At 38.9% G+C, this 21,597-nt stretch overlaps 1 long non-coding RNA gene across 1 annotated transcript; it reads right to left on the bottom strand.

The window, feature by feature from the left end:
• Positions 1–265: 265 nt before the first annotated feature.
• Positions 266–21,157, bottom strand: LOC138986254 (uncharacterized). Its single transcript, XR_011463113.1, has 3 exons — positions 21,018–21,157; positions 1,617–1,704; positions 266–858 (listed from the first exon to the last, which is right to left on the bottom strand). It is a non-coding gene; the product is annotated as an uncharacterized lncRNA (long non-coding RNA).
• Positions 21,158–21,597: the final 440 nt, after the last annotated feature.

The following is a 21,597-nucleotide window of genomic DNA, read 5'->3' as shown; positions in this document are numbered from 1 at the left end:
AGAAGGGTGGATTCCATCTCTGGGTGGGGGAAATCCCGTGGAGGAGGGCACTGCAACTCCCGCTAGTATTCCTGCCTGTAGAATCCCATAGACAGAGGAGCCTGGTGGGCTACAGTCCATAGGGTTGCGAAGAGTGGAACAGGACTGAAGTGACTTAGCATACGCGTATGCACATAGTAACAGAAAACATATCTGTGATTTGGGGAGTGGGTTGACACAAAGGCACAACAAAGTGTTTGCAGTTAAACGATTGCAAGGAACTGTCAAAACCAAAGAACTCTATACACACACAAAAGTAAATTTTATTAGTTTCAAATAAAATAATTGATTAAATATATTACAATAAAAAAGATCAGCAATGGAATCTCTCAGAGATTTCATTTTGATTGGCCTTAGTGTGTATTCTGGGCATTAGTGGCTTTTGTTTGTTTAATTTTCATCTCTTTCCGTTTGCACAAAATGCAAGGGGACGTTATCACTTAATTCTCCTTCATGGATGGATGAATTGGAATCTTCAAATTCCGTTCTAAAAATCAAAGAGCAAATGTATCACAAGTTTAGGAAGGTGATTCCTGTGGGGTACTAAAAATACCACCAAACTGCAAGTCAGGAGACCTGTATTTTCGATTCTGGCTCTATTGCCTACTTGCAGTCTGTTCTCGAGCAAGTAACATGGCAGCTCACGGTGTGCTTGCTCTGGTTATTACGTAAGAGGTTTGACCTCATGGGCTCCACTCTCTCTTCTCCTCTGCCATGCTAGGATATGGGAGATCAAGATTCCAGCTCTGGATTGGTCCTTAATTTGGTGTGCGGCTTCCAAATCATCACTTTAATTCTTCTGAGTCTCAAATTCTTCACCTGTTAAGTTGGAAAAAAGCAGAATAGAAAGAAATCTATATACTACTTCTCCCTGTGATCTTTTGTTGTGGTTTAGTCACTAAGTCAAGCCAAACTCTTTGTGACCCCATAGACTGTAGCCCACCAAGCTCTTCTGTCCCTGGGATTTCCAAGGCAAGAACACTGAAGTGGATTGCCATTTCCTTTGCTAGGGGATCTCCCTGACCTAGGGATTGAACCTGCATTACATTGCATTGTCTCCTGCATTGCAGGTGTATTCTTTATCGCTGAGCCACCTGGGAAGTCTCTCTTCAGTCAGTCAGTCAGTTCAGTCGCTCAGTTGTGTCCGACTCTTTGCGACCCCATGAATCGCAGCACGCCAGGCCTCCCTGTCCATCACCAACTCCTGGAGTTCACCCAGACTCATGTCCATCAAGTCAGTGATGCCATCCAGCCTCTTTTGCCACACAGTAAAATAGAAGCTTCTATTCTCTTGAAAATAATCAGTAGAAACCACTAACTACCCTCTCTTGAATTTTTACTGGCTTCTCCCCACAGGCACTAAGAATAATCTATCAAGTTGTTAAAATGGCAAGAAGCTGATGGCCATCTATGCCTGGAGAATCCCAGGGACAGAGGAGCCTAGTGGGCTGCTGTCTATGGGGTCGCACAGAGTTGGACATGACTGAAGCGACTTAGCAGCAGCAGCAGCAGGGAGGGTAATATGCTAAAGGCCATTTGCAAAGGAGACTCTTCCTCTAAGGGCTCTCTGCTCTCACCTCGATGTGCTTCAAATCACGATCCTCTTTTCAGCTGACCGCTGACTTATCCCACAGGTAGGTCCCAATTTCCAGTTTGAGTTGGAGGCTAAGGAGTGTGAAGAAAACCATTTTGGTTACAAACACTAGGGAAAAAATGCTTTATTACTGGATTTTTGAAGACCTGGCTGAGCTCTGACATTTTCTGATTTCTCCAGGTTAAATAGACCAACTGTGTCCAGTTTTAAGTTACCAAAATGACATCACTGAATGTGAAGCTGGGCAGAGATGCTTGCTTGACTCCTGCAAACCATAAAGCAGCTTTAGCACAGCACTAGCTGTAGATTTCAGTTATGTAATTCAATCAAATTTTACAAGCAATAAAGCTGATACTTGGAAACAAACTACACTAAAATAATTTTTCTCCAGATTCACAGAAATGCAAAAGCTTAACAATATTCTCTGTTGGTGAGTCTGTGCTCCTGATTGCTGCTGGGAGTACAAAATGGTATTAACCTATGGATGAGATTCATCAACATCCATGAAATATACATAGATATTTATCTGTCACTAATCAAACACCTTTACCTGGATGAAGTTTTGTTGGTGAATAGGATATTCACAGAACTCAAAGTATCACAGATCATTTTTTTAAACTGTCAGTGGAAAAAGTTATATTTAAAATTTTAATGCATATATTAATAATACTTTTATTAAACTTATTTTAATAAATGCAATATATATTATACAGACACCACCTTAATTAAGTGATGAAATTATTATTGCCAGTAATAGGAGAAACTGAAATCATGTGTCTTCTGGTATGATACACTGACAAGGACACATCAATCTATATAAAATTCCTGCTAAAGGCAGATTATGATAAATTAAATTAGTGGGTGTTTTGCATCTGAATTTTTAAAAATTATTTATTTCTGGTTGTGTTGAGTCTTCTTTGCTTAGTTTCTCTAGCTGCAGTGAGCAGGGCCAGTCTTCACTTCTCATCAGAGTGGCTTCTCTAGTGGAGCACAGGCTCTAGGTGTGAGAGCTTCAGTAGCTCAGGATGTAGGCTCAGCAGCTGCAGGTATGGGCTATAGGGCAAGGGCTCAGTAGCTGTGGTCCAGGGGCTTTAGTCATTCCACGGCATGTGGAATCTTCCCAGACCAGGGACTGAACCTGTGTCCCCTGCAGTGTCTAGCAGATTCCTATCCACGGTCCCACCAGAGAAGTCCATTGCATCTGGATTTTTTTTAACACCATTAAGAAACTTATTTGGACAATTGGTTTGACTTTTTGAATTAGTTTTCTGAATCTAGTATTTGTACCATGATCAATGGCACCCCACTCCAGTACTCTTGCCTGGAAAATCCCATGGACACCCCACTCCAGTACTCTTGCCTGGAAAATCCCATGGACAGAGGAGCCTGGTAGGCTGCAGACCATGGGGTCGTGAAGAGTCGGACACGACTAAGCGACTTCACTTTCACTTTTCCCTTTCATGCATTGGAGAAGGACATGGCAACCCACTCCAGTGTTCTTGCCTGGAGAATCCCAGGATGGAGAAGCCTGGTGGGCCGCCATTTATGGGGTCGCACAGAGTCAGACACGACTGAAGTGACTTAGCAGCAGCAGCAGCAGCACATAAGAGTATACTATTTTTAGGAGATACACACTGAAACAGGGATGGGAATTCATGAAGTGTGCAAGGTGTTCTTTAGTAGTTCGGAAAAAATTGTATGAATATGTGTTAATGAGAATAATAAAATAATTAACAGAGAGAAAGCAAATACAGTAATTTTAAAGAGTTAGTGAAGCAAAGGAAAGGACAAACATGTTATGCATAGGACTATTCTTTTAAATGGTTTGTAAATTTGACACTTTCAAATAAAGGTTTTCCAAAATAAAGTTAAAAATAATATATACATGGAGGCAAAGTCAAATATGCATACATACACACAAGTATGTTTGCTGCAGTGTTGATGGAACAAAATGTTGCAAGCAAACTCAGGTTCAGTATTAACAATGTCATTGAATAAACTATGTTTCTATATGATGGATACAATAACTGAAGTGATGATATAGATTTTTTAACTTACTGTAATAGCCTTTGGGTATCGAGATTTCACCTAATTTGATTATATTTTCTTTTCCTTTATCACTTTTTTCTGAAATGTTTGTTTTGTTGCAAAAGTAAAACCTTAGCATCTATAATTATAGCAAACCTGAAAAATTGTTTTAAAACACACACAAAACATAGGTTCTTAATATCTGTTAGATATAACAAAGTCTATTTCCTGATGGGGATTCCAGATCTCTTGAAGAAATTTTGTGTAACTTCTACAATATGAATGTTTCTCAGTGTGAATTTTTCTAGAAGTCTAGTTAGAGAATTGTTCCTTTTATAGATTTAATGTTAATACATTTGATATGTAATACATTCTCTAATTTTTATTACCTGTTTTGTACTTTTTGTGTTCACTTATAACCAGTTTTCTTTTTTTTTTTTTTTTTTAAGAATTGTGTTTTGGAAACATGGTGGTGTTTTACTATTGAAAAGAGAGTTCATTTATTTTAATTAAAATGATTTTTAGTAAATGCCTACGTTTCTTATTAGAATATTTCTCACACTTTTTGTGTGGTTGTTTAGTCCCTCAGTCCCACCCACTCTTTGCGACTCTGTCGACTGCTGCACGCCAGGCTTCCAGGTCCTTCACCATCTCCCAGAACATGCTCAGACACATCCATTGAGTTGGTGATGCCAATCCAATCACTCATCTGTTGTCCACTTCTGCAGCCTTCAGTCTTTCCCACCATCAAGGTCTTTTCTAATGAGTTGGTTTTTCGCATCAGTTGGTCAAAGTACTGGAGCTTCAATTTGATCATCAGTCCTTCCAGTGAATATTCAGGACTGATTTCCTTTAGGATGGACTGGTTTGGGCTCTTTGCAGTCCAGAGGACTCAAGAGTCTTCTCCAACATCACAGTTCAAAAGCATCAATTCTTAGGCACTCAGCTTTCTTTATGGTTCAGCTCTCACATCTATACATGACTACTGCCAAAACTATGGCTTTGACTATACAGAGCCTTGTTTGCAAAGTAATGTCTCTGTTTTTTTAATATGCTATCTAGGTTTGTCATAGTTTTTCTTCCAAAGAGCAAGCATCTTTTAATTTCATGGCTGCAGTCACAATTCATAATGATTTTGAAGCCCAAGAATAAAAGTCTGTCACTGTTTCCATTTTTTCCACATCTATTTGCCATGAAGTGATGGCATCAGATGCCATGATCATCATTTTTTGAATGTTGAGTTTTAAGCCAGCTTTTTCACTCTCCTCTTTTACCTTCATCAAGAGGCTCTTTAATTCCTCTTCACTTTCTGCCATCTCCACCATCTTACTCTGTACATCTTCTTTGGGGAAAGGAGATGGTGAGACAAATTGAGAAAATAGCATTGACACATAAGCTGCCATGTTTAAAACAGCTAGCAGGAACTTGCTATATATCACAGAGAACCTGGCTTGGCACTCGGTGACAACCTAAAGGGTGGGATTGAGGGTGGGTAAGAGGGAGACTCAAGATGAAGAGAATATATGCATGCAGTTATGACTGGTTCACCTTGCTGTAGGGCAGGAAACAAAACAACATTGTAAAACAATTATCATCAATTTTTTAAATAAAGATTTTTAAGAAATGAGAAACTGTCTACTACAAATATTTTTATTGCAAAATACTATAAATTTTCTTTATTGCATATTATTTTACACAAAATATTAAACTGTCATTCACTGCTCTGTAGAAGATCAAGTTTCTTTTTTAAAGTTTTCTTTTAAATTTTTTTTTTGTAAGTATTCTGTGACACCAGACACTTCAAAAACCCCAGCCATAAACTATCTTTTGTAGATCCAAATCTATACTTCAGGGATGAAAATATGCCCTGACCTCTTGCTGTCTTTTGTGATAAATCAAAGACTTTGTGTACCATACTGTTATCTAGAGCACAACTCTGTTTTCAGACTTTCTAAATCCTTGGATTATTTTTAAAGCATCAGAATGGTTGAAACTCAAAACCTTTGAAATGGTCCTCCAAGGGATAAGTCCTATATACCTATAGTGCTTTCTTATAATAATCTCCCTTGTGCTCTTTGGGCTCACTAGAAATAGAATCATCATCATAATAAAGCCTCTGAGATCAGGAGGCACTGTGTGAGAAGGCAGGCCATGAAAAGCAGAGCTCATGGGGCACTCTTTGACAGCTCTTATAACTCTGTTTCTGCCCCAAGCTGCAGGCATCACAACAGCTGTTTTGCTTCCTCTGCTGGAACCGCTGAACTCCAGCCTGACTCCCAGTGGCATCTTTATAAAGCACAATATGCATGTCTGATCTCCCTAGCCTGAGCAGAAGGATCTTTAAACACAACCAGGAGCCTATACCACATGGTTTCCAATAGACCAGATTTCTCCATGGCATATGGAGGATGAAATATCAGAACAAGAATTTGCAAACGTTAGGCCAATCTTAATTTCACTATTTAAGACACTTTTGATGGCCAATTTCTTCTGAGTTATCAGGGCATAGGGCGAACGACTTAGGATTTAGATTCAAAATATTAAAGGCCAAAAAGACTGACATCCCAGTGGCTCTAGGAAAAATACTTAATGTTTGGTAGAAATCATTGTAATCTCTGACTGGTTTGTTGTGAAAATTATAAAAGATAAAAAGAGGTTGGCAAAAGCAGAAAATCCAATTAAACAATAGCCCAAAACTTCAACATACACCTCACCAAAGACAATCTTAAGATGAAAAAGGAGTATATGAAAAAATATCACACATTATAAATCATTAAGAAAATGAAAACCAAAACAGCAATGAGATACCTATACTCACGGATTATTGTTCAGTAGCTAGGTTTACAAGTCTTTGCAACCACATGGATTACAGCATGCCAGGCTTCCCTGTCCTTCACTATCTCCTGGAGTTTACTCAAACTCATGTCCCTTGAGTCAGTGATGCCATCCAACCATCTCATCCGCTTTTTCCCACTTCTCCTCCTGCAGTCAATCTTTTCCACCACCAGGGTCTTTTCCAATGAGTTGGCTTTTTGCATCAGCCAAATTCCAGAACACTGACACCTGCAAATGCTGGCGAGGAGGTAAAGCAGCGAGAACTGTCACTTGTTACTTGCGGGAAAGTGAATGGTATGGGACAGCCCCTTCGGAAGACAGTTTGGCCATTTCTTTTTGCAACCCCATGGAGTGTAGACCACCAGGCTTTTCAGTCCATGGGATTTCCCAGGCAAGAATACTGGAGTGTGTTGCCATTCCCTTCTCCAGGGAATCTTCCCAACCCAGGGATGGAACTCGGGTCTCCTGCATTGGCAGGTCAAATCTGTAACACAAGGTCCAGCAATAATTCTCTTTGGTATTTACCCAAAGGAGCTGGAAACACTCCCATACAAAAACTTGCATGCACGTATGTATAACAGCTTTATTCATAATTGCCAAGCTTGGAAGCAACCAACATGTCCTTCAGTAGGTGGATGGATAAATAAACTGTAGTATACACAGGCAATATTATGGCACTTAATACTAAAAAGAATTAAGCTATCAAGCCATGAAAAAACATGGAGGGAACTTAAATGCATAACATGAAGTGAAATAAACCCATCTTAAAACGTTATATACTGTATGATCCAGCTCTATGGCCTGTGTGCACGCAAAGTCACTTCAATTGTGTCCAACTCTGTGGGGCCACGTGGACTGTAGCCTGCCCATGGGATTCTTCAGGCAAGTATATTGGAGTGAGTTGCCATGCTCTCCTCCAGGGGATCTTTCCCACCCAAGGGTTGAACCCATGTCTCTTAAGTCTCTTGCATTGGCAGGCAGGTTCCTTATCACTCGTGCCACCTGGTAAGCCCGTATGACCTTTTGGAAAAGGCAGATTTATAGAGACAATAAAGTCATCTCTGTTGCCAGGGGCTAACAGAGTGTGGAAAGATGAATGGGGGAAGGCATGGAGGATTTCTAGGAAAATGAAAATACTTTGCATGATATTATAATGATGGTCAGGAAGATCCCTGGAAAAGGGAATGGCGATTCACTCCAGTAATCTTGCCTGGAGAATTCCATGGACAGAGGAGCCTGGTGGGCTATAGGCCATGATGTTGCAAAAAGTCAGAAATGACTGAGTGAGTAACACACACACACACACGCACAACACTGAGGATGCAAAGACAAATCAAGACTTCCATTGAGGGTACAAAAGCAAGTACAGTGAAAAGTGAGGCATTTAAAAGCATGTGAAGAACTTAATGAGAGAATTCTCCAGGAGAGCTTGGGTTTATCCCCTCAAGATAGGTTGTGGTTTTTAAAGTCTTTATAATGGTGCTCCCCAGGAGATGATAGTAGTAAAGAATACCCCTGCTAATGCAGAAGAAACAGGAGATGTGGATTGCATCCCTGGGTCTGGAAGATCCCTTGGAGTAGGAAATGGCACCTCACCCCAGTGTTGTTGCCTGGAAAATTCCATGGGCAGAGGAGCCTGATGGGCTACAGTCCATGGGGCTGCAGAGTCAGACATGACTGAGCACACACATGAATGAGATGCATACACACATACACATACTCAATTTTTTTAAAGTTTAGCTTAAGTTCTGAATATGTTTCTACATTAGAATTTGTATTTCGATTTTAGAATAAGTGCATTATCTCTTAGTGACTGTTTTTAAGAGAAAGCATTTTTTTTGCAGGTGTCCATTGCCCTTCTGTTAAGGTACGTGTCATATATTCTCGTTTTTAATGCTATTTATGATATATGAAGATGTTATCCTCTAAGTTGTTATACTAGGTTGTACAAACACTAGTTTGTATACTATTTACAGAATAATTATACTAAGATATAATTCTCTAAGTGGTTGGTCTTCCCAGCTAAATAATGAAGCTATTTCCTATGAAGGACTATATCTATCAGTAGGACAATGGAATTAAAGCAGACAGGTCCTGGGTAGCGATCATCACATTTCCCTGTGCTAATTAGGAATTACAGCAGGACAGCATAACCCATTCTACACATTAGTTAAAGTTCCATTTCAAAAATATGGTACTCAGTTTCTGTGAACAATGACAGCCCACTGCTGCTGATCATTCCCCCGTGTGTCTTTGCTGCTTTTTTTTTTTTTTTCCCTTTTTTTCCCACCCACTTCCTCAATATATGTCCTTCCTAGTGAAAGAAGTCTGCTTTTAGAATTACACTTCTTTCAAGTCTGAGGGAAACAGATTGAAATCTCAACTTTGACTCGTCATCTCTTCCATCCTCAACCTCCTCTTCTCAAACTTATAATTGCATGCTCTGTTCTTGGATGGCTGTGTTGACAGTAGTTTTATGACCCAGGATTTTTCAATTTCTTATCCAAAGCCAGCCTCATCTCAAGTCCTAAAATTTATGGGCATAGGAGATGACATATGGGATTAAACTCTTGATAGATTTTGAACCTGCCTTTGGCAGTGGCCAAGGCTTTCTGCCAGAGGGAACTGTGAGGAAAACATGCGCTCTCTGCAACAGGTGGATATCATCTTGCTTTGCAGGAAGTGACTCACCACCTGCCACCCAAACACAACCAACCCTGATGAAGACTCATTCCCTTTTCTGAATGACTTCAAATGTTAGGAAATTATGATTCTCTTATAAAATATTAACTGTGACCAACTTCAAATAAAACAGTGTTGGAATGTAGCTAAATGCCCATCTGTTCTCCTAAGTGGTTTCTAGGTTCGATTGCTCTTCTAGATTTTGTATCGTTTAAGAACTATCTATATCCATCTGGCCAGTCCTCTAGCCTCCTCTCTGGGATTGTCTCTGGACAAAGATGAATTATTGTTGTTTTCTCCATTTTGCATCTCTTGGTTTTATCTTTGAGATGCTGATATCCTCTTTCCTTTCTATAGTAAATAATTTCCACTTGGTCGATTTCTCAACATCTGTGAAGCTAGCTTTTCTAAACATCCTTGTTACTCTTTCCTGGACTTTGTCCAGCTTTCCTAATTGGCTTCAGGACTCTACTCTTGAAGAACTGTCAGAAATAGTGAAATCATGTCAACCAACAGTAGATAAATGTGTTATCTATCATTTAGGAGATCATCCTCTTAAATCAAAAAATAATTTAAGCATTTATAAAAATTACCTCTGGTCATATATTCAAATTCAAAGAATTTTGGAATCCACCAACTCAGCATCACAAGTACCAATTTATTACTGTGGAGCTAATGTTTACCAATTATTTAAAAAATAATTTTCCCTTGTAATGATAAATATGGGATAATTTTCAAATAGGTACCAGTTCAATTTATTTATTTTTGAGTGCAGAAGTACAGTATTAATTTATTCTAAGATTTAGGGACTTAAGCTAGAAACCATTTTCTCTGATAATTCATCACTACACAACACAAATTCATGTATTTCATCAATGCTAGCCTAGGATAATTAGAACACCAGAACAAAATTTAAATTCAACTTTAAGTCCATATACATTTATACATTATACCTAGAGATTTGGTTCACATTCAGCTAGGTTAGGTACACTGATTTTAGGTCATATCCCCTACCTTCAAACACCTTTTTTTCTGTAACTTAACATTGCAGAGGCAAAAATTTCCCATACTTTTAAGTAAAAAGGCTTTTGTTGTTGTTTTTTCTTTTTTTTTCTGTTGTTACTGTTAAATTGTTTCTAAACTTCTGTTTTATTTTCCCTGAATACTTGCAATATCTCCCTATTCTAAACCCTAAAAATTCAACAACTTCATCTTTGCATATCTAGCTATTCATTGTTTTTTAGTTTGCATTTTTGGATTTTATTTTTAGTGCATTTTGAGTGCAACTTTTGGGTAAACGCTTCTGTGTTTTGTGTGTTTTTTTAAATATTTATTTATTATTTGGCTGCATCAGGTCTAGCTGCAATACACAGGATCTTCCTTGCATCATGCAGGATATTTCCTTGTAACATACAGGATTTAGTTGCCCCGTGGCACGTGGGATCTTTGTTCCCTGACCAGGGATGGAAACACACTGAGAGGCAGAGTGCTGATGGCTGGACTGCCAAGGAAGGCCCTACACCTTGTTTCAGTAACTATTCTATGAGCCTTTTTGATCTGCAGACTCAGGCTTTTCTTCAGTTTAGCTTTTTTTTTTTTTTCCTATTTTTGTTCTGTTTATTCCTTCGTTGCATGTTGCATGTCAACTATTTAAATAATTTGGTTCTTTTGTGCTTGTTTGTTTTTAATCACTTATATCATCTTTTTTTTGTCCTCTGAATGCTGTTAGAATTTTTAAATGTTGTTTTAAAATCTGGAAATTTGCTTGTTTTTTGCTGTTAATGATTTGACTTTGAGTAGTCTAGATTCTACTCTTGAAGTGAAATGAAAATCGTTCAGTTGTGCCAGACTATTTATGACCCATGAACTATATAGTCCATGGAATTCTCCAGGCCAGAATACTGGAGTGGGTACACTCATTGTATTTTAAATTCTGTGTAGCAATTCTTCACATTTTCTGATTAAAATTGATAGTTATTTCTGTTATATGCTATATCATGCTCTTATTTTCATTAATTTTCTTTTTTAAAATGTATTCTTAATTGTTATTGTGGATATGGGAATGGCCCAGCACAAATTTACACCTTCCACCCCGGATTGTCAAGGGCCAACGAGAGCTCACCAAAAGATGCCAGAATCATGACACTTCTTAGAAGAAATATATAAGTAGTGTTAAGTATATTCACATTTTTGTGCAACTAATCTCCACAGCTTATTTATCTAATTTAAGTAACAACTTTCCAATTCCCACTCTCTCCAGTCCCAAGAGATAAGATGATTGGATGGCATCACCAACTTAATGGACACGGGTTTGGGTAGACTCCAGGAGTTGGTGATGGACAGGGACTTTCTTTCCATGAATTTGACTACTCTAGATGCCTTAAATAAATGGAATCACACAGCATTTGGCTTTTTGTGATTGTACTTAGTATAATCTCTTCAAGGTTCATCCGTATTGTCGTGTACCTCAGAACTTTCTTCTTGTTGAAAGATAAATAATATTCCATTAGAGTATATACCACATTTGTTACCTCTTCATTAATAGATATTTGGTCTGCTTCCACCTTTGGCTATTTTGAATAGTACTACTATGAACATGAGTGTGTTGTTTTCTTTAACTCTCTTGAGAATAAAAATTGCTTTCCCAAGTATTTGTTTGATGTGATAACTAAATACATTGCAGAAGGCTGCAGATAAGACAAGAGTTTATTTGAGGTCTTAAGAAATACTGTTCAGAAGACACAGGTTCAGGTAGAACTGAAAGAGTGCTCCAGGGAAGAGAAAGTGTTGGGGGTTATACAGACAAGAAGCCATTTGGCTGTTAAAAGTTGCCTGGAGAAAACTGTGATTGACTCTTGACTTTAGTGAGGAAATACTTGTCCTTAAGTAGTCATGAGTATTTTTAGACAAGGGTCTGATACACAGATAGGGTATTACTAGTTATTTTAGAGTTCAGTTCAGTTCAGTCGCTCAGTGGTGTCCGACTCTTTGCGACCCCATGGACTGCAGCATGCCAGGCCTCCCTGTCCATCACCAGCTCCCAGAGTTTACTCAAACTCATGTCCATTGAGTAAGGTGATGCCATCCAACCATCTCATCCTCTGTCGTCCCCATCTCCTCCTGCCTTCAATCTTGCCCAGCATCAGGGTCTTTTTCAATGAGTCAGTTCTTCCCATCAGGTGGCCAAAGTATTGGCATTTCAGCTTCAGGATCAGTCCTTCCAATGAATATTCAGAACTGATTTCCTTTAGGATGGACTGGTTGGATTTCTTTGCAGTCCAAGGGACTCTGAAGAGTCTTCTCCAACACCACAGTTCAAAAGCATCAATTCTTAGGCACTTAGCTTTCTTTATGGTCCAACTCTCACATCCATACATGACTACTAGAAAAACCGTAGGTTTGACTAGATGGACCTTTGTTGGCAAGGTAATGTCTCTGCTTTTTAATATGCTGTCTAGCTTGTTCATACCTTTTCTTCTAAGAAGCAAGTATCTTTTAATTTCAAGGCTGAGTCACCATCTGCAGTGATTTTGGAGCCCAAAAATATAAAATCTGTCACTGTTTCCATTGTTTCCGATGGAAGGTTCAATAAGTATCATGTGTTTCTGACAGAAGTTCTGGATGACTTATTTAGAAAAATAAGTGGTCAAAAGACCTGATTCCATCCAGGCTGAGACATGCACAAGTCACACTTTCTTAATGACCTCCTGGCTCCATTTAAGAGCGTTATCTTGGCAAACATTTTTGTTTCATCAATAAAACATTATAAAATACGCTCTCCTACTCCAGATGCTCTGAATACATATTTGTACATGCGACTTTTTAATTTGATATCATTTTTACCTGTTTGCTTGTCTTTGAGTAAGGACAGATCTACCAACCTGCTATGAGACTGGATTCTCTACAGGTCCCTTCCTGAATGGCCTATAGCACTTTCTTTAAGGAGTAAATTATAGCATCAACTGATACAGGTTTTTAATATCAGTTCAGTTACTCAATAACTTGAGGTTGTTGATAGGAAAGCACAGAATTTTGTTTCTGTGAACTTTATCCCTCTGTTTATTTTAATAGCTGAAGGAGATATTTACTTTCCCTATCTTTTTGCCTCTCTTCAGACATTTAGCTATGCCTAGTTGTAGGAGAAGGGAATGGCACCCCACTCCAGTACTCTTGCCTGGAAAATCCCATGGACAGGGGAGCCTGGTAGGATGCAGTCCATGGGGTGGCTGAGGGTCGGACACGACTGAGCGACTTCACTTTCACTTTTCACTTTCATGCATTGGAGAAGGAAATGGCAACCCACTCCAGTGTTCTTGCCTGGAGAATCCCAGGGACAGGGGAGCCTGGTGGGCTGCCATCTCTGGGGTCACACAGAGTCAGACACGACTGAAGTGACTTAGCAGCAGCAGCAGCAGCAGCAGCAGCAGTCTTCTTCCCAGAGTTCATCTGTCCATATTTGAAGGATTGACCAATTTGTGCATATATTCTGCAGTTTTAGAAGATGCTCCTTGTATTGAGGTTAGATAAAACTCACTTATTATCTTTATAATTAATCATGCAATTGTCCACCTGAACAGCACGGTTTAGTCATTCCAAACTGTGAATTTGAAAAAAAAAAAAAATTACATAAATATGAAAGGTAGTTTTAACTGCTTAAAGTGATAGTGAAGTTTCATGGGATGAGAAAACTTTATGATAGATAAGAAACCCCAAGCGATCAATATCTTGTTCTAAATAGCTGAATGTCTTGGAAATTGGTAAGAATTACTTTATAGCTTTAAAGTGCAAAATTTTTGTAATGTATTACTTTTTTATCAAATTAAATTATAGTGGTCTAGAGAGCCCACTTGTCAAGTTGAGAGAAGGTCCAGAACCAGTGTCACTGTTGAATGCTGATCTTCCACCGTCTGACATACTGGTTGATACAAATTGCAGCCAAGTCTTTCAGGCCTGGCTCCCAGAACATGGCATGTCCATTATAGGAGGTTATTCTATGGAGATTTGGCTTCCTGAGAATCTGCTCACTCAGCTGTCCCTGCTGCATTTTGCAAGAACTAACTTTTATATCTACTTGTTAAGCATACAGCCATTCTCATAGGTACTGGATCAGATTAGATTATCTGCTCTTAAAGAATTTACAGGGTTCTCCACCTTTCCAGGGTCTAAAATCTCATCCAGGATAGGGGCTTTCCTCTTTAGACCCAGAAGATTAATAGGAGTGATTCATTTGCATCCAAGCAATAGAGAGTTCCACACCCTCCTCCAAGGGAGTCTTTAAAGATTGCTTTCCAAGTTAATTAATCTCTTCCCCTTTAACTTAATCACAAGTACTCTCCTTTGCTTCAGTAAAGGGATTGGATTGCCTCTGACAGAATCATTCTCTGGGGGAAAATGATTCTATTTTTCTTTTGTTTTGCTTTTTAGGGATAATGTTGGTGGTGGAAGGATCAAGAAGATGATTTCCCTGCCTTAGCAATAATTTTAGGTAAACTGACTCCTTGTCATTTTTCCAGGTGTAACAGAGGTGAAAAGAAGTGTTTTGTGAAAAGACAGCTGAAGGCATACATACATGTTCATTTAAGATGATCATTCTTATATGTAAATGAAATAACAGACATGCTATTTGAAGGATATGTCAAAATTGTCTTTTCTAAGTTTATCTCACTGATTTCCTGTAAATCTTTGTGATTCTTTTACATTATTTAAGGAACAGTATCTCTTTAAATGGACTTCCCCAGTGGTTCAGATGGTAAGAAATCTGCCTGGAATGCAAGAGACACAGGTTCTTGCAATCCCTGAGTTGGGAAGACCAAGAATTCCTTACAGTAAAGCCATTCTGTGAAAACAATAATGGTACCAGTAGTAGCAGATCAAAAGTGTCATGCTTTTTTTTTTTTCCTTTTAGGAAAATAGAGATAAACTGTCTTTAAGAACTATTCCCTAGGAATAAGGAAGGATTATTTAAATTGTAGGAAGGCATGATGGGTCACCTTCCCTTCCTCCACAAGGGGGCCAAAGTGTATTATTTTGATGCAGAATATAATATGTGCACATACTAAATGGCATTAGACACTTTTCACGCATAATTTCATTTAAACATTTTAATAGTCTTTTTTTTTTTCAAAGGAAGCTTAAAATATTTAATGACTTTGACTTTTAAACATAACCCAGATTAGATAATAATGTCAAGTGATAATTCAATACACCATAATATATGACGGAATAAAAACTTACTCTTTTAGAAAGTTTAACTCTAGTAAACTCATGGATTTAGGACATTCACTGGGAGAATGGAAAAGAGACTGTACAATTTGAGATTATGTTCAAATAAATACAATGCATAAATGCAATTCCACCAAGTGAAATTTAAAAAAATGCATTCCTTTAAAACTATATTAAATATTTAAGAATGCTTATCATGTAAATGGATAAAAACTACATGTGTGGAAGAACTGACCTAAATTATATAAATTGACCAAAATGGTCAAGAGTTCATTTTTTTAAATAACATTTTAAAATTTTTTCTGAGCTAAATTAGGAGAGTAGATAGGGCAAAAGTCAAGCCACAGGAAAAGTAGGGTTAGTATCCCACTGACTGACACCAGTACCCTTCTCTTGGTGACACTGGATGTCACCACCACAAAAATAAATTCTAAAGAGTCTTTGTATCTCTGTGTGTCTTTGGGGCAGGGGCAGCCAACTGGTAAAAGTGTTAGTTTCGTCTGACTCTGTGACCCCATGGTCTGTAGCCCACCAGTCTCTATCCATGGAATTCTCCAAGTAAGAATACTGGAGTGGTTAGCCATTCCCTTCCCCAGAGGATCTTCCTGACTCAGGGATCGAACCTGGGTCTCCAGCATTACAGACAGATTCTTTACCATCTGAGCCACCAGGGTAGTCCCAGCCAACTGGCAAAGCCTAGGAGTTAAGATCGCACATTTTTAGCAGAGGGAAGGGGGAAATGGAGCCTCTAGCTGCCTTTAAATTCCAGCCTTCTATCAAGATTCACAAAAGTGAAATACTCTCCAAAAAGGAAGGGTTTGAGATATTTAGGCAAACTAAATCTGACAAATGCCCCCACTTGAAATGAGCTTAAGTGCTCGGTGTGAAATTTTAGATTATTTAGAAGAGAAATTTCAATATATTCAAGTGGAGACAACTCATGAAAAGGGTCGCCTAGCAGAAATTTACTTGAACTTGCTTTAAGGAATATGAAAGATACACCTACTTGTCATACACAGATAATTTAGCCTAAGTCCTTGAAATTCATCTTGTCTTAGTCTGTTTCAGGTTCACACTAATCTAATTGTGATACTAGATTTGTAAGACAAATTTTCAAGACTTGTACAAAGGAAAATACAAACAAGATGAGATTACTTACTGTAGGGATGTATGTTGTGTGTGTATACTTGTATAAGAGAGAGAAATGCAGAGAAGAATAGCTTTCATTTGAGAATGAATGGGGTGGTTAACTAGTCATGCCTGCATCAATGAATATAATTGTAAGGCAACTAACTTTACATGCTTTTGTTATAATAGTCTTATGCTGCAGATATTGGTATAACAATTCACTTCAGGAAAAAGTCTCAAATGTATTATGCAACCTTTCACAGTTCACACAACCTGCATTTGATTCAGATGGTGTTCAAACACTGATCAAGCTGATCACCATCTCATTTCCTTCATCATATGCTATACTTATTCCTTCACATTTTATAAACTGTTTTCTTACAAGTCATTAAATTTTCACAGCAATCTGTTGAAATATCTAGAACTGTTAAGGGAAGCACACTGATTGAAACCGCCCACCCTGGCCAGGCACGATAGTAACCATTTGCATGAGTTGTTTTATGACAGGAGATCTGATAAGGAATAGGGAACTAATAAGCCACCACCCACCGGAAGAGTTCCGGAAAACTCTAAAGGAGACACCAGATGTCTGTCCATTTCCCAAAATCCCTCTCACTAGCATCCATCTTGGCTGAGAGATGAGTAAGCCACCAGGAAAGACTCTGAATTAGAATGATTGGCCAAAGACCACCCAGAAACTAATCCCATCACCATAAAACCTGAGACTGCGAGCCATGCTGCAGAGCAGTTCTCCTGGGTTCCCTTACCCTACTGCTCTCCACCCAGGTGCCCTTTCCCAATAAAATCTCTTCCTTTGTCAGCACATGCGTCTCCTCAGACAATTCATTTCTGAGTGTTAGACAAGAGCCCAGTTTCGGGCCCTGGAAGGGGTCCCTCTTCCTGCAACAGAACTATTGCTGTCACCATATTACAGGTGAAGAAAAAGAAGTTTTGAGAAGGTTTATTGGAAAAAGCAAGAGAGTTCCAGAAAAACATCTATTTCTGCTTTATTGACTATGCCAAAGCCTTTGACTGTGTGGATCACAATAAACTGTGGACAATTCTGAAAGAGATGGGAATACCAGACTACCTTATCTGCCTCTTGAGAAATCTGTATGTAGGTCAGGAAGCAACAGTTAGAGCTAGACATGGAACAACAGACTGGTTCCAAACAGGAAAAGGAGTACGTCAAGGCTGTATATTGTCACCCTGCTTATTTAACTTATATGCAGAGTACATCATGAGAAATACTGGACTGGAAGAAACACAAGCTGGAATCAAGATTGCCAGGAGAAATATCAGTCACCTCAGATATGCAGATGACACTACCCTTATGGCAGAAAGTGAAGAGGAACTAAAAAGCCTCCTGATGAAAGTGAGAGTGGAGAGTGAAAAAGTTGGCTTAAAGCTCAACATTCAGAAAACGAAGATCATGACATCTGGTCCCATCACTTAATGGGAAATAGATGGGGAAACAGTGGAAACAGTGTCAGACTTTATTTTTCTGGGCTCCAAAATCACTGCAGATGGTGACTGCAGCCATGAAATTAAAAGACGCTTACTCCTTGGAAGGAGGGTTATGACCAATCTAGAAAGCATATTGAAAAGCTGAGACATTACTTTGCCAACAAAGGTCCGTCTAGTCAAGGCTATGGTTTTTCCAGTGGTCATGTATGGATGTGAGAGTTGGACTGTGAAGAAAGCTGAGCACCGAAGAATTGATGCTTTTGAACTGCGGTGTTGGAGAAGACTCTTGAGAGTCCTTTGGACTGCAAGGAGATCCAACCAGTCCTTTCTGAAGGAAATCAGCCCTGGGATTTCTTTGGAAGGAATCATGCTGAAGCTGAAACTCCAATACTTTGGCCACCTCATGTGAAGAGTTGACTCACTGGGAAAGACTCTGAAGCTGGGAGGGATTAGGGGCAGGAGGAGAAGGGGACGACAGAGGATGAGGTGGCTGGATGGCATCACTGACTCGATGGACGTGAGTCTGAGTGAACTCCAGGAGTTGGTGATGGACAGGGAGGCCTGGCATGCTGCGATTCATGGGGTCGCAGAGAGTCAGACATGACTGAGCGACTGAAATGAACTGAACTGATTCACTTGACTGAGATCCTTCAGCTAGTAAAGCATGGAAGACCAAGATCTAGCTGCCTCCAAAGCCTCTGTATCAGCACTTTAGGACAGATCTATTGATGCCAAAAGCTTGGCTTCTCTGTACACCATTGCCAATCCAATCTCAGAGGCATAAGCTTTCTGAATAGGAAAGAATATCTTTATCACTTTGCCAGGCAAAGGGAGCCACAGTGGGTTAAAGCCTTCAAAACCATATGTCCCAACTTAAGGAAGACTGAAATTTTTTATAGTAATTGTTCAAAAAGAGCGTGATCAGCTTGTGGACATTCTTTTGATGAGTTGGTGGTGAGATAAGTAGGAGTCAGCATCAACAGCCTTCAGATCCAACTGATCTGGGGTCTTTATGTTTGTGGGCAGCATACCATCATTAGCCATTAACTTATCCCACCTGGAGGGACTTTCAGTATCTGTAAAATAGCTCAAAGATATTGCTGTGTGTATGCTTTGATGGGGAACTAGAACCTCGTCCCAAAGCTGCTCTTTACTCTTCCTCCCTGGTCTTGTATTCCTTCTCTTCATTAATTAACAGCTGCTTGAATATGCACACTAGAACTCAGGAAGGTCATGGAGACTGAATGTTGTTTCCTATAACCAAAGAAACAGGTTTGGCCTACTGCCCAGGAGCCACATGGCCAGGTAAGAAAAGAATAAAATAAAACATGAAACTGTCTCTTCAGACTTGTTTAGACCTGTAAAAATAAAAAAGGATTGTAACTATAAAATATACCCTAGTTTTCTCTTCACAACTTCAAGCACATTTCTGGACCAACACCTTCATTCATTAGTAAGTTTTAGGACAGAACTATTGGGATAACATGGTGTTATCACTGACAGCTTTGTGCATTAACTAGTCTTCATAAGGTTATTTTGATTTTTTGTTTGTTTGTTTTGGTTTTGCATAGCTAGCATTTTGTGTGTGTGTGTGTGTGTGTGTGACCTTGTCATACCTTTAAAGCAATGACAATCCATTCAACTACAAGCACTCAGGAACTGTAAAGAATACATATTTGGTCATTTAGATAACTAAACTATATTTCTAATATATTTGATCTTCATTCATTGTTCTTGATTCACAGCTCCTCAAATCCTTGGGATTTCTTCAGTGATAAGAGCAAAGAAATCATCTTTTTAGAATAATATTTTCTCTCTTGTCTTCAGCTGCTGAAATGCTTTAGAACCATAAAGACAGAGTATATCTCTTGTTATTCATAAGAAACCTCCTTTTTTTTTCACTGCAATTGTGTATATGTTAATGAGGAAACTTTTGCAAAGCATCTAGGAGAGGTACTGGTTGCTAAGAAACCAACCAGGAATAGAGGGTTGGGGCTTTCAGTTCAACCCCTTGGATTCCAGGGACTGGAGGAAATCTAGACATGGAGTCAATCACCAGTGGCTGATAATTTAATTAACCTTGCCTATGTAATGAAGCTTCCATAAAACCCCAAAGGCTTCAAAGAGTTTCCAGGCTGGGAAACCTGAACACTTCCATATGTCACCGTGTTGGTCTCAGCTTCCAGAAGGACGAAGCTCCTTTAGTTGTAACCTCACCCTATTTACTCTTCATCTGGATGTTGATTTCTGTCCTTCAATATGCTTTGTAATAAACCAGTAATCTAGTGTGTAAACAGGTTTCCCAAGTTTTATGAAACACTCTAGGAAATCAATCAAATCCAAGGAGGGGAGCCTGGGAACCTCTAATGTGTAACGAGAGGTTAACAGACTGAGATTGCGACTGGGTCTGAAGTGAAGGGCTGTCTTGTGTTGGGCCCTTTATCTGTGGAGTCTGATGCTACCTGTGGATTGATACTGTCAGGACTTATTTAGTTGAATTCTTGGACACCCAGCTGATTGTAATTGGTGATCGTAATCCAAAGACTTAGTTTAGAGGGCAAGACAGTAGATTCTTTTTTCTTGAAGTTGTATAATGTGCTTTACTAACTTGGAGAAGGATAGGCACTTCAGTGCTCCCTCTCATCCTTCTGAGCAAATTAAGGGAGTAAATGAAGCATATTATTTTTCCTATGGTTGAGAAGTATCTGGATAAATGCAACATCATGGATGTAAGTCCTAGAAAATTCCAGTTTACTTTTACTGGGATTTAGTAGACGTTTAACAACATATCAGTCTTTCAGTCCATTGCTAACATGTTATATACAAAGAGAAACAAAAATTAACATGTTATAAACACACCTGTATTTAAAGTACACTCAGAGAAAATATAAAATGCAGATTGCCGTTGATCTTTCAGGAGTTATTATCCCTTTCATGAAATCTAGCCTGTACATTTATGAAGTGTCTGAGTTTCCCTTTTGCTTCAAAATTTTCCTCAATGAAAGAATCATAAAGAACTTACCATGGCGTCAGCAGTGCAACTTCCAAAACTCCAGTCTTCAGGAGCAACGGATTTCCTTCTCCACCATTTATCCAATCAGCTCCCTGTGAAATAAAATTCATACTTTATGTGAAGGAAAATTTTTAAATAAAAAATGTTCTCTGCCTTTGGTCCTCCTCTTTCCCCTCTTTTATCCCTTGTGTATCATTCTGTGTAAACAAATCTCCCCATTGGCAGAAATGTCTGTTCAGCCATAAAGAATAACATTCTCCTAGTGCCAACAAGAAAACTCCTTAAAAGGTAACATTCCTTCTTGATCTTGTAAGGGGTCAAAATGACCTACCACTTTGTACTTGCAGATCTGATTATATAAACTGTCAGTAATATGTCATTTAATGTACAGCCCTCTTTCTCAAAAAACATAACTATGCCTTGACTTCTAATGGGCAAAAGAGTTCTCAGAGCTTTCTGAGATGCTGTTCCTAGGTTATAATACTCAACTTGGCATGAATGAAATTTTCCACTTCTTTCTTACATTAACTGATTAATTTTCCTAATGAAATCCCCATAAAACCATTCTTGACCTCAATATTGCCAAGTC

Source organism: Bos mutus, chromosome 29 (genome assembly GCF_027580195.1).
Source record: "Bos mutus isolate GX-2022 chromosome 29, NWIPB_WYAK_1.1, whole genome shotgun sequence".
In the NCBI taxonomy this organism is placed as follows: Eukaryota; Metazoa; Chordata; class Mammalia; order Artiodactyla; family Bovidae; genus Bos; species Bos mutus.
The sequence above is the reverse complement of the archived record's forward strand: the minus strand, read 5'-3'. Positions and strand labels throughout refer to the sequence as shown.